The sequence below is a fragment of the Hirundo rustica genome, chromosome 2 (assembly GCF_015227805.2).
Source record: "Hirundo rustica isolate bHirRus1 chromosome 2, bHirRus1.pri.v3, whole genome shotgun sequence".
In the NCBI taxonomy this organism is placed as follows: domain Eukaryota; kingdom Metazoa; phylum Chordata; class Aves; order Passeriformes; family Hirundinidae; genus Hirundo; species Hirundo rustica.
The window spans coordinates 63,605,072-63,619,651 of NC_053451.1; positions in this window are offsets into that span (position 1 = coordinate 63,605,072).

Consider the following 14,580-nt stretch of genomic DNA (forward strand, 5'->3'; position numbering starts at 1 on the left):
AAATAACACTTCTCAGTTGAGCACAGAGTCCAGCTGTAGGAACAAAGCTCCTTCCCACCATTCCTGCAGGGTAGTAGGAAGAAACATAGGCCTTCATAACCAAGCCAAATGCTTGCTGCTTTCTATGAAAGGAGGAAAGAGTACTGTTCCATATTCATCTAAGAACTAGCAATGAGTAGCAGTCAGAATCCCAATTATTTTCCCAGATATGCTTGTCTTCCTCTTACTGTAATTCCCCTTGTTAAGGAAGGTTTTCCATTTGACCATCCAGGAGCCACTCTGGTACTCACAACCATATAACTTAAGTGGAACCGCAGCCCCTTCACAGCAGGCATATCTGCAGTGAAGAAACAGGTGATCCTTTTAACTCCCCACACACCCCATTCCCACTCTTGCTGTACTCTTTCCACCCTAGGTTTCCCATAGCTAAGTCTCAGGAATCATGATACTTAAAATAATTTAGTCCTGGTGCAATAGCTAAGTAACAAAATAACAACTCTGGGTGCCTCTGGAAAGGGACCCTGAATAAAGGAAACTCATGGATTTTATGTTCTCCCGGTCCAAGTGTGCAAAAGTCTGGGATCCTCAGCTCCAGCTGTACTTCTGAGTGTCTGGCCACTTGGCTGCTGCCACAGGTCCTGTGTCCTCCTGCCACTCAGAGAACAATCTGTTATTTTCTGAAGATCATCTGGCCTAAAGTTTATACTTACTGTATTTATATATTTTATGTTGGCCCAGAAGTCAATGAGGTTGGTTTTCTGTAATATTAGAAATATTAGAAACTGCATTAATTTTCTTAAAGGATGACATTAGTCTTTTATCCTGTCAGCAAACACCCTAAACTCTACACTTTGCATCTCACATTCTCTTCACCTTTAATTAATGTAACATTTGTAAACCCCTACATTCTCATTCCACCCATTACGTGTCTTTCACATTCTCCACTTATTTTTTTTCTTAAATGTTATCTAATTCCAAGGAACAGTTCTTATTGTGCTATTTCCTTCTGTCTTTTAACTATATGGGGTACACATTGTTACAGCTTAAAACAGAGCTGATTCCCTTTCATTCTCACAGTGCTCTTTGATTTCTCTGATATTTTTGGAAATTATTGCCACTTACACTGTTGTGCAGTAACAAAGCCTAGAGTAACTCCATTTTGTATGACAAACTAATCCAATAGGTACACGCTAACTATGCCATTGTCAGAACGTTTCACAGACTGAACTCTTTAGGGAGTACAGACATTTCTCCAGATATTTTCTGGAAACCAACAGGGTTTAGGCATATGGTTGCTCAGAATGGGGCAAATTTGGGCATGTGAAGAGGTACAATTCCAATAGCTTGTATTTGTGCCGTTTACCTATGCACAGTCATCTGCACATATATTTTGAGGAAGAAACTAAGAAACATTTGGGCAATATCTTTAAATGAAAAGTTTAACCCTTACATCCCTCATTATGAACTAATATATTAGTTGAATATTTGCTATAATCACTCCCAAATTGTGTCTTGAATTCTCTGACAGAATTTATTTAAAGTACTGCCAATCCTGCTGGAATCAAAACAACTTTAGAAGTAGCATGCTATTAAAGTGAGAGTTTCCCTTCATATGGTTTACAAATAGATTTCTCAAGTTAAATGTCTGTGTAAACACAGCACAATAATAAAGAATCTGTGAGTGTTTCTGGCATAACCTACAGCTAAAACAGCTTGCTATCTTCAATCTTATGGTATCATTATAGTGAAGAAAGTAGAAAGTCTTCCTTTCTTACAGAGTAGCATAAATGAATGTAGTTATTAACATAAAAAAAAAAAAAAGGAATGATACCCTTGAGTGAAGAAGGGGCAATCAAGTAAAAAAGGATAGTTATTATATAACAATCATGTTATCATCAAATGATGACTGCTTGATCATGATGGATTAAACACTTGCAACATTTTATTACTTCATATCCCTTCTGCAGTAACATTAGAGCAGAAATCATGCCCTGTAAATTTGGCTCCTGCTGACTTAAAGTCATTTATAGGTTGTTGTTAAGTTGGTTTCTTAATGCAGGTGCTCAGTTGCCATTAACACACTTAATGACCATGAGGAATATGAAATTGGATCAATTAAAAGAGGGGGTTATACCTCCCACAGTTTCTAATCACATGTGGACAACCACTAATGAATTGGAGCTCTCCTGGGTATCTGTTCCGAAAATCAAATCTTCTAGACAGTTAATCAATTGAAATAGATATCAGTTGAGCTTATGCTCCACTGAATTCTGCTGCATCACTTTTACTTAGAGAAGAAAAAAGCAAAAGGAAGGAGGAGCAGTGGAGGAAAGTAAGTTTACAAGATTTTATCTACAGTTATACAGAATAAATAATTATACTTCTTGTTATTCCTGAAATGCAATGACTGTTTGAATAGAGGGACTTTTCAGACTTTCTGTCATGCAAAATAAACAACAAAAGTCTATAAGCGTGCTAAATCTATCCCATTGCTTTCACATCTTGGACACTAATACTACCATGAAATAGCTGTAGGCTAAACATCTTTTTTCTGGCACAGACAGAGTAAACATTCCTTTTTGCCTCCAAAATATCTCCTACCCCTTATTGTGACATGCATAGGACTTCATTAATGCTGGGACTACAGCGATGATTTGTTTATTTCCCAACTTAATCACACATCACAATAAGTAACGTGTCATGATTCAAGGAAAGTAAGAGGAAAAACACAACCCCCCCATAAACTGCCAAAACTAACTGACATTAAAAATATTTTAGTGCATTATCTTAGAATGCTAATTAGAGCTTCCAAGCTGAAGATTTCTTATTCATATACTACCTTATCCACTGGCCTGAAAATAATTGTTTTGCCAGTATGCAGTCTCGACAAAAGTATTTTCTAAAAGTGTGTATTTCAGCAATGTCAAATGCATAGACAACAAGAAAGCAGTGACTGCTTGTACTGCATGTCCAGCCTATCTCAAATCTCAACTTTATTTCACCAGTTTCCACAACAGACTATGGCTCCAGTTTCATTCAGTTTATTTTTCTTATCAGTTTATATGAAATACCAACCAAAAACTCTGAAAAAGAAAAGATGGTGGATTAACTGACTATGTGGAGGTGATATACCCAGACCATTTGATAGGTCTCTGTGGAGATTTACCTCTGCAAATTCCTGGTTTTGGAAGATTGACTCACACTGAAAATTACTTGGTGACAAGAGTACATAAATAAGCTATCCCAAAAAGATCATGTGACTTTGCTTCTTAGCCAAGAGAGTGCTGCTCAGCAAAATGTGGAAATACAGCTCCAGATGGCAGCTTTTTTCAAATTTGAAAAATAAAGATATTTCTCAAACATCTTGCAGGAGCTGCCTCCTATCTAACAGAATAGATCTTCAGGCTTTCAGTGCAACTGTTTCTGGTTGATCAATGATACAATGAATCTTTAATCATTTAAGTTATTAAAAACCAAAATGGATACTTTTCTGACTCATCCCAAATGCCATAAATAATTAAAGATGTGAATAAGTTCAACAGATACTTCCTTCATTACTGAAGTTAATGAAGATGCAGCCTTTATTTTTCTGAGCTGTGTGCCTGGGAACAAAATACTTAGATCTAGAGTGTTAGTGCCACCATTCCTTTTTTTATCTCTTAGCTTTCAAAAATCCAGAATTGAAGTACTCTTATTTCCTCTATGTCTGAGGTAAAATTATATATAAGAATTGAAGGAAACTGCAACCCATACCTACATTTTTCCTTACTGATATTTGTGATACTGGAGGCTATACACAGCTATTTTCAAAAGTATATTTTTAAGGCAAAAATTCTGCCTTTTTACTAGTCCAGTAAAATTAACCTGTTATCAAAATATTTGTATTTCTGCCTTTGAATAAATTTAATCACTGGTGGAGGTTTTGTTTGTTTGTTTGTTTTGTTTTGTTTAATAAATTACAAAGATAAAAACTGCTGATCTTTGTTACTTGCATAGATATATTTCTGAAGAAGGGTTTTTATATTCCAATGGATAAGACAGTTGATACTCTGATACTCTAGGCTAATGTGGAAACGAAGGAACATAGATCTTGCTGTTTAAATGCCACAATGTCTTCAGTGGATTTTTTTTTTCTACAAAGACAAAATACCTTATGCCTTTGATGGAAATTAATTTACCAAATGTGTCCTAAATTGGCATCTTATCTCTGTAAGGTCAATGATAAGGAGTATATGCAATGCTGACATGGTACAAATGTACATGCATTCATGTTCACTAGGTAAAAAGAAAGGGGGGGATATCATTATATTTCTAGAACAATTTTTCTTCTTTTTCCCATCTCCAGTTTCCTTGGTAAGGATTAGAATTTGTTTGCTTTATAAGTTGTCATTTGGCTCTTTTTTTATGGGAAGTTATCCACAATCTTTCTAGGCACATATTTTCTTGTTTTCTTTCTAGTATTTCCTTAAGCTACTTGGTTCACAGCTAATGCACTAGCCATTGGTGATCATGCACTCAAATAACCTGAAGAACATCCTGCAGCCCAGCCTTATCAGTGTCTAGTAAAATCCAGCTCTGTGAAGCAATCATTACTGAAAAGTCATTTTTTCCCATCATTTTACATTGTCCATCCTTTCTAATCCCTTTCTCTGACAAGATCCTTGTATCATATTCAGATGCAAAATACGAGACGTGTGGTGGTACAAGAAATGTTTTATCAAGTTCTTAAGTAGTTTTGTTAGTTTTATAAGAAGTTTCATGTTATGGTTCATTCCACTGTGCCCCCGTTTTCTGTAACGGTTCCTCCCCTATGAGTTTGCTGTATAGCAAGTTGTTTTATGTCAATCATCCCACCCCCCCGCCTGTCCTTGTCAATCCCCTCTCCCCCCCACTCTGGGGCACCCTGTCTGTCACTTTGGGACCCCTCCCTGGACTCGGGAAAGTCCCAGGAGAGGCGTCGAATGATAAGCTGGTGCCTGCGAAATCCCCTTTTCCCCCCTTGTGAGTGGTCCGAGGTTTAGAAGTGGACACCCCGTGTTATTCCCCCAAATTCCCTGATATGCTGACCTGTTGTTGCCACCCCTTAATCCTCCCCCATTTATAAGTTCGGAGAGGAAAATTCAAAGGGCTCTTTCTGGGCAGTTTGAAGAGTGGCGGAGCTCCCGCCACTCTGACTTTAATAAACCATCATTAAACCTGCCTAGTAGAGAGTCGACCTTTTGTCCGCCGCCACAGTCACGATGCAATCAGGGCCAGCCGCCGGTGGGGGGCTAAGACCCACAGGTAGAGGTTGCTTGCCGGCTTGCAACCCCGACTGAAACGCATTGGCCGCTGTGCAGATCTGAGCCAGCCAGGGGCCAGCACCTGCCAGGCATGGGAGGACACAGCCACAGAGACACAGAGAGAAATTAGACATCGAGTCCTTTAGAAACAGCTGTTGCAGAGAGTACAGGAAGGCAGCAGGGAAGGAAGGCAGAAGTACAGGGGAGGGCATCAGTGGGGTGATACAGTAAGAGGAAACAAATATTCTACTGAGGGCATTTCTTTCCTGCCCTCCTTATCGCCATTTAGGGACCCTGATATACCTAAAACAAACATGCTAAAAATAGGAAACATATTATCTCAATATCTCCTTCCAGAATGCTTGAAGGTCACAGATGGGATAATGATCAAGGAATGCCTAAAGAGTCAAACTGAAAACTCTCATTAAAAACTAGTCTCCAAATTACAATATTGAGGTCTAAGAGGTTTTCCCCTTAAGCATTTAAACACCATGGGAAAAAAAAAGGCATGATATCTTAAAATATTTTAAATATCAAATCATGGTTACAAAGAACAAAGGAAATTAAAGGAGTTTAAACTTTCATTGTTCAAGGAGCAAAATGGCAATCTATATTCTTCAATGGCATTTAACTGTGGTTAGTGGTATCTTGCATGCAATTAGTTTCTAATGTATGCAGTACTTTAAAATATAGTGTTATTGTCTTTATTATTTATATTGAAGAGCAAAAGTTTGTGCTCTTCAAAATTAATTGCCAATTCACAGAAACAAAGCAACTGATACCCTTAAAAGGTGAAAAAATAATTTGTATTAGAGACAACAAGCAACCACAATCCGTGGAGCTGGAATTTAGCAGACATCACAGGCTAAATATGTTGGTTCTTGGGTATCTGTTCTTTCAATTCAGTGCCATTTAACCTATATTGGTACTTTCCTTTTATTACCTCACTTACGTCACTATTTAAGCTGCATCTCTATATACCGCTCAGATTTATGAGCCTGTGTAAATCAAAGCCTAGTATCACTCAGAACCTACAAATTGCACATCAAGACTGGATAAAATGAAGAGGATATTAGTGTTTGTTATCATCAGAACTTAGGACATGTTCCTGGTGAGCAGAATTTAATACAGGTTATATTGCCTCTCAGAGAAGGAAAGAATTGCCTTTTGGTCTCCTTTCACCAGAACAGTTCCAGACTGTAAATTCCAAGTGGCAGTCCTGTAGGCAGCAATTTAGGAATAGAAATGCCTCTGCCTCTACATTTGCTTTCCTGAATTTTGGTTTTTACGTTCCATTTTGAGTTAACTGGCTGTCCTGATATTCTGCATAAGTATTTAGGAACCTAAATTAGAGATTTTGTGTCCTGCTTTGGAATAAAGGTAGATACTTCAAAACAGAATTTTCAGAATCCTCATACCTTTTATTAGATAAAGCCATCAATATTTATGAGATTATATACTCATTAGATCTATTTATTAGTAGTATAAATAATTGATGGTAATTTTAATGAAAAATATCTGTCTAACTACTAAGACAACTTCCATGTTATAAATGCTGCATTTTACAATATCAGCTATGCTGAATTTCTTTCAAATATCTTTAAATAACAACAATTAATATTCTATGATGGGGAAAAAGAAAATATATGGGTATTTTTGAAATTAAAAGTTTTATCCTCCATTTGAGTAGAAAGTTAATAGCATGTAAAATAATATAACGTAACATATAGTGGGCTAAAACATAAAAATATCAGGAAAAAATGAGTGATATAGGAGAAAATATTTAAAATTTTTTAGATAAATGTTTCATTATCTGCTCTAACATTTGTATATTCAGCAGAAATTTTGTATGTGCAAAATAACTGCTAGATTTAGGCTTGCATTTTACCAGCAACATTCCTAAAACAGTTCTTAATAGCAAGAAATTATTTTTTCTTTGAGGTATACATGCCTTTTGGAATTTTGGTCTCATTCAGTGTGAGAAATGCTGTCCTGTATTCATCGGCAGGGCACCTCTTCCTATGTATTTATAGTCATATTAATTGAACCATTTGTCGGACAGAGCAATTGATTAAATTTACAAATCAGAGCCCTACAGAATTCTCCATTGCATACAACTAGAAATTTGCTAGGGCATCTCTCACTGTCCATCAAGGAATTAGTAATTCATAAAGGCATATAAAGTTGAGGCATGAGCAATAGATGAGTGGGTATGGAAGATGGAAAGGAAGGTTGACTTTTAAATTTTTCAAGACTAGAAGAATTACAATAGCATAGTAATGTTGTAAAAATTTATCTTTTCAAGGTTATTGTATACATTCATCTTCACACCAAGCAACAAAAGCCATCCTAATCTATTTGGTGGCAAGATAGATAGGTGAAACAAATTTTTTTTTTTTTTTTTTTTAATGCATTTCAGTTCATTGTCTTGATTCACAGAAATCTACAATCAGACCCAAAACAAAGACAATTTCCTGTTCCTTTTTTATCTTCACTTTCTGTTCTCCTGAGTTTTCGCCTGATTCACTCTCTGGCATTGACATGTCAAAGAGTACATGGTGAGGCATTAGCAAAGTAGGACATTAATGCCATTTTCCTTTCTTAAATAGAGATTTAAAAGAAAAAGAAAAAAAAAAGAAAAAAAAAACAAACCAAACCAAACCAAACCAAACCAAACCAAACAAAAAAAACCCAAACCAAAACAAACCAAAACAAAAAAACCAAAAAGAACCCCCACAAGAACCAAAAGGAATAATTGTCTTAATCTATTCTGATTTCTTCTACAATCAAACCCAGTGGAATTTCACCTGAAAGTTCATCTGTGAGCTTTGCAATGAAACATGGAATTTTCAGTGAAAAACTGTCTTTCTTGGATTAAAGACTTCAATTGAGAGAGAATCCTGCACATTCAATGACGATTAAACCCCGTAAATATTAAGCAACTGTGTTTTAGTTCTATTCTAAATTATAAATTTATCTAGATTTATTTCTTGCACTGAATCAGAGAAATATTTTCCATGTTTTCTTATGTTAGGCATTAATGTAGTATAATCTGCCAGTCTTTTAAGGCTTAAAAACTTGGTTATCTTGATTAATTTTCTTTAAATCAATTCTTAAAATCTCAGTAATTTTTCTGCTCTTGCTTCAAATCTCTCACTTTTTTCTTGAGAAATAATTTATTCATTAGGTTTTAGAATGGTGCAAAACATTATAAAAAGCATTTGACAAAGTCACCTCTTTTCAGTTATTCATAACTGTGGAGTTAATTGAATTGCTAGTTTTGCCATGAATTTCCATGTTTGTGGTAAAATTTTCTTTCTCGGTACAGGGATATGCCACATACATTTCCATATCTACGCCTGTTGTAGTGTATTAATTGGGATTATATTGTGTTCCATTTTTATATTGGGAGTTGTAATGTTTTCTATTGTATTCCCTTGGAAACCGTATCGCAGTTTGTCCCTGCTCAGTAGTGCTTGTCCCCTACACTGGAATGTAACCCAACTCTGTTCCATTCCCACGTTATCCCTGATTGGGCAGTGGCTTGTCCCTCCCTCTGGGCCCATCCCCCCTGGGGAAAAAGCCCTGGGATGACGGGGCTCGCTCTCTCTGGCACCGGGCAGGACAGGGAAAGAACTCCAGCAGGCAGGACTCCAGAATAAAGCTGTGATATCTCCCTTGTGAGAGAGCAGGCTCTTTCCTTTTGCCATCAACGGTCATCTGGGTCTCGATAAAGAAATGCCACATACGCCACAATAGAACTGACCTTCAACAGCTGACAAACATACTAGAAGAAAGGTAAACGTCTACATATAATAAAACTCCAGTATCAACAGAAACAGAAAACCACTAAGGAAATAATAATAATAACAATAATAGAATATAGACAAACCTTTATGGTAATACCTTTTTAAAATTTATTTGAAAAAATAACTTTAATATAAACATACGCATCTCTTTAATACTTACATCTGCTATGGTTCTGCTTACACACATAAATATATATATATGGATACACACATGCATGCATACAAACATATGTATCTATATCTATAATGTACCTGAAAAAAAATTCATGCTATGAAACCTTATATTACTATTTAATATGAATTATGCTAATAAATTTTGAAACTTATAGAGAAAGTCATATCCCAAATTTTCAGTGAATCATTCCATTTCAAAATCTACTTTCTCCATGTATCAGTAGATTCCTAATGTCATGCTGTCAGACTGTGGAAGGTTGTGTTAGAATTAAGCACTCCAATGCAGGATTTAACACAAGATGGAAAGCTTATCTAACCAGACAGTACTCTAGAAATAATTGTTCTGACTTGTCAAAGATGGTACATGCCAGGATACTTACTTTGTTTAGAAATGTAGGAAGTTTAAGGGGGAAGGAAAAAAAAAAAAAAAAAAAAAAAAAAAAAAAAAAAAAAAAAAAAAGAGGGGGAGGAGGGAAAAAAGTGAAATAAAGTGAAATCCTATATGCCCTATGGTCAGATATGAACTGTGGCAAAGGAGAGAGACATAAAACCAATAAACAAAATAATGCACAGAATCTCATAATATATATAATTTATTACTAATAGCCTAGCTTTAATCCTTAGCTACCTCTAGAATACTATTCAAATTGAAGGAATAAATTAGAAAGAAAGATGGCACATGTCAACAATACATTTCAGGAAGAGGTACTTTATCATCCATTAATTGTTTGTACCTACCTTTGCAGAAACAGCCTACAGTTGACTATGAATATCTCAAATGTTTTTTGAAGTTAAAAAACTTTGTTTACCTCATCATTCATAATGCATTTAGTGAAAAATGTTGTTGACTATTAAAACAACTGTCCTCTTTTCATGACAGCAGCTACCCCTGGTCTAACAGTCTCATAAAAGTTTTAAAAAAGAAACTAAATCTAAACCAAAACAAACTTTAATATTATTTTATTCCAAAGATCTCTTATTCTGATCAGCCCTTTTCTGTTTCTAAATAGATGGTCATTTTGGTACAAATAGGGCCACAGCTGTGCCAGAGATACACAGATTCTCACTTTTAGATGGGAAGCAATTTACTTGAAATCACTCAGTTCTTTTGCAAGATTCTGTTTGTTCTTCTTAGGCATGTGCTTAGTGTGTATGCAATTATGTTGACTATGGGCCACTGTGCTTTAACAAGTGCTTCAGTTTGCTGGACATTTTTTTTAATTACATGTACTCAACTAAGTAATCTAGATGGCAAACCCCTCCTGAGTTCAGCTAATCTTAGCTAACCATGACCTGGGTTAGAAGAGTGAATATTTGAACCAATTTTTCTTAAGCACTGACAGATGCACAGTGTCTGTTTTGTGCTTTTCAAAATTAAAATGACAAAATGTAAATTTAATTATATTTAAACTATATGAAATATAGATTGATTCAGATGCCTGAAAATGGTCACTGAGTTGCTTTTGAAACATGTAAAACTATGCAAACAGACATAGAGGACTATGATATTTGACATAGGATGTGAAAGAGAGCTGTGCCCTTCTGAAACAGCAACTAAAGACACACAAAAATATCCTAGGACTTCCAAAATAATGGCAAACAAATTAAAGAAACTGAATGGCACCTCTGCTGTCTGCATTCAGACAATATTACTTTTTGTTACCTGTATTGGTTGACTATAATAGAAACTTAAATATACATGTTGTATTAGGGTCCCTCTATTGTAGATGCCTGCATTTGTGATTCTGAAGCAGTGTCTCATCCATTTGGAAATTGTTGGATTTTATATACATGTATATCTATGTTACAGTGTGTTAATTTGGCTTATATTGTGTTTGATTTTTATATTGGGTTCTGTAATGTTTTTCTAGTGTATCCCCTGGCCCCCTTGGAAACTGTATCACATGGTTTGTCCCTGCTCAGTAGTGCCCAGCCCCCACACTGGAATGTAGCCTAACTCTGTTCCACTCCCATCTTATCCCTGATTGGGTAGTGGCTTGTCCCTGCCTCTGGGCCTGTCCCGCCTGGGAAAAAGCCTCGATCTCTCTGGGACGGGATGGGGACAAAGCTAAGTAAGAGCTCCAGCAGGCTGGGGCAGGACCCCAGAATAAAGCCATGATATCCCCCCAGAAGGAGCGCAGGCTCTGTGCCTTTTGCCATCAACGGTCGTCTAGGTGTCTCTAAAGAGACACCACAGCTGGTGCCTAAACGTGTGGCTCAAAGCCACAGGGGGCTCCCAGAAAGCTGGAAGAGCCACTCTGGGAGCACGTGGCCGAGGAACTTCACACAGGCACGTGAGTCCCAAAACGCAGGCCGTCCATGCAGAGACAGACCGGTCAGGTTTGGCATTCACTGTGGAGTCTCCAAAACACAGGATTCCACAGGCCAGGGCTGTAGTTTTTTCCTTTGGACTTAAAAAACCCATCAGAGTGCTGCAAAGAAGCCCCCCGAACAATAGGCTGCTCCCAGAGAAGGTGACCACATGTTCATTGAAAGCCGACCCTGGGATCCGGGACTGGAAGGTCTTTTTGCACCAAAAAGGGTCAGTGTCAGGCAAAAGGAATGATTAGGAAAGAAAGAAAAGATTTGTCTGAACGCTGGATTTTTGGCGAGTATTATCTAAGGAAAAATCTTTCAGAGGCGGTGTTCCTCAGAGAAAAGGGGTTTTTTTCCTTTTGGGGAAGGTTTTTGCTTTCAGAGTAAACCTTCAGGGTCCCTTAAAAGCACATTCCCTTCGGCAGCCTGGGGGAGGGAGTGGAAAAGGTAACTGTTTCCCCTTCAGCCTTTTTTTTCTGTCCAGCGAAATTTTTTAACTTTTGCATTCCCAGTCACAGTTAAAGGGGACACAGAAACAAAATCTGAGCCAAAAATGGGTGCTAGGCTGTCTGTGTCTCAAAAAAGAGTCTATTATCAAATTTTAAGTGCCTTGGATAATGGGGAGACCCATTGTTTAAAGAAACAGTTGAAAAAAAAATAATTCGCTGGTTGTTTTCTCATTTTCCACAAGTATCATTAGAGCAAATAAGCTTCCTGGATTTTTGGGAGGCTCTTGCTAATAAAATAGCTGAATCTGGCTCCACTAATAATAAAGAAAATGCAAATTTTGTTTTTTATAGCCTAAAAATTAAGTTTGCAATGCAAAAGCAAAATGAAAAGGAAAAAAGGCCATTTCTTTGTGGACTTTCCCCAGTTTGTACTTTTGCAGACAGTTTGGGTGCTCAGGACACCCATCTTAGTGATCCCCAGGCTGGTCTCAGTTCTGTGTGGGGGTCACAAGATGGAGGGGACTCCTTTGTCCAAAATGGCTGAAACCATGTGCTCTCGAGCCACAAGGAGTCTCTCTCTTTGTCTGTCCCTCCCTCCCGCAATCCATTCCTCTCCCCAGACCCCTCCTTCCCTTCGGTGCCGCCCCTGGTACCACCCTCTCCTCTGACTCTGCCCCCTACCCTCAAACCTCCACCCTCCAACTCCTCCCCATGTGACTCAAGCCTCCAGCCCCTCCCTGCCCCTGGTTCCCACGGTTTCCCTGCCCACAGTCCCAGTTCCCATGCCCCGGGGTGGGGCGGGGGAGGGGGGGGCGGGAGGTGGGGCGGAGCCCGCAACCTGGAAGCAGGAAGTGATCCCGACTTTTCTGCCACCCCTTTCACATATCAACAATCAAAAAGAGAGGGTGCTCCCCACAGTAATTGGGACCCCTTCTCCCAAAAAGCGATTCAGGGTTTATGCAAAGCTCAGGCCAAATTCAAATATGAAAGAGAATACTTTTGCAACTGTTTAAAAGCAAATTTAGCAAGGAATCCTACAGTTCCCTTTGACCTCCGAAAAGATTTACTTCTGGAGCTTTGGCAAAATCCAGAAATGGCTGTTGATAATAATAATTTCCCAATTTGATTAGAACATCTATGTGGTAATGGTGAATGGGTCTCAGCCCTCATGCAGGCTCAGAAAATTCCTTTGCTTCCATCAGAACCTTTTGTAACATTTGTGGAGCAATTAACCAGTGCTGTCGAGTTACAGGTTAAGGAAGAAGGAGCCCATGAACAGGTCCTGGAGGAAATAGCTCTGGCCAATGCAAACGAATGGTGCAAGGCAGCTATCCTCAGCCTGTCCATGGAACCATCTCCAACTTTAGATGACATGCTCCAGGTGTGTGCCAAGAAGATTCCCTTCATAAAAGCTCATCAAAACCACAGTTCCAGAGTCAAGCCACCACAAAAAGCTGCTGCTGCAGACACCGTGTCTCCTGCACCTGTGCATGACCACTGCCCAAAAGAAGAACAACGTGTCTCCTGTGCGATCAGGCTGGACATTGGGCATCTCAATACCCTTTAAAGAGACAATTACTGGACTTTCAGGATGATGGGGGTGGGGGGTCTCGGGGGCTCAAAAGGAATTTTTCAAAAAAATAAAGGGTGAGTGCCGGCTTGCCCAGCGTACTGACATAAATGGGGCAAGTCCGGGGGGGGGGGGGGTGAGAAAAAAATGGAAAATGTAAATTAATTGTAAATAAACGTAATTACATTAAATTTAATTAAATGTAAACATAAATGTAAATGAATTAAATAATCCTGCTTTAACCAGTTCTGCCTTTCAGCAAAAGTCACCGGATGTGATAGCAAAGGATCCAGCAAAGCAACCAGAGAAACAAAAAGTCCTCATGATCTGGTCATCTGGGGTCGTGGGTACGCCTATGTGTCCACTCCCCCAGGTCCCAAGTGAGTGCCAGCTGAGTGGGTGAAGCCTTTCTTCCCTAAAACAGCAAAGCCATCTGCAGAGGCCCTACAAGTGGCCAGCGCTGCCTGGAGGAGGAGAAAGAGCCAAACCCTCTCCTAATTATCCCTTAACAGCGTTTTTCTGGACAGTTTGTTAGCACTAAAGTGTTGGGGAGGATGAAACTAGAAAGCCTTTTAAATATGACTGCTTAGATTCTGAGAATATGAAACCTGTAAGTGAGATAGAATTGAAAGCAAGTTACTGAATGTCTGAAAAACAATTATATGGCCAGCTGAAGGTAATCCCCCTTTAATTAAACAATGTCACTTACCTGCAGATAGGTCGAAAGGTCAAATGGAATGTTCTGTCTCACCCCCCAATGTATAGTTCGTCCCACATCTGTAACCCTCCCCTGAAGTATCAGGTATCTGTAACCCCATTGGCCCAAGTCTTGTTCCAGCCCACCTTGAAGCCCCCTGATAAGGGATGCTTGAGGGGCTGGACCCTCACTTGGCCTCTTGGCACCTTTTCCTTGGGACCCTCCTTTTGGAACTTCCTCTCCCTACCTCTCCCTTCCCCCACTCCCTAAGGCCACGAGTTGG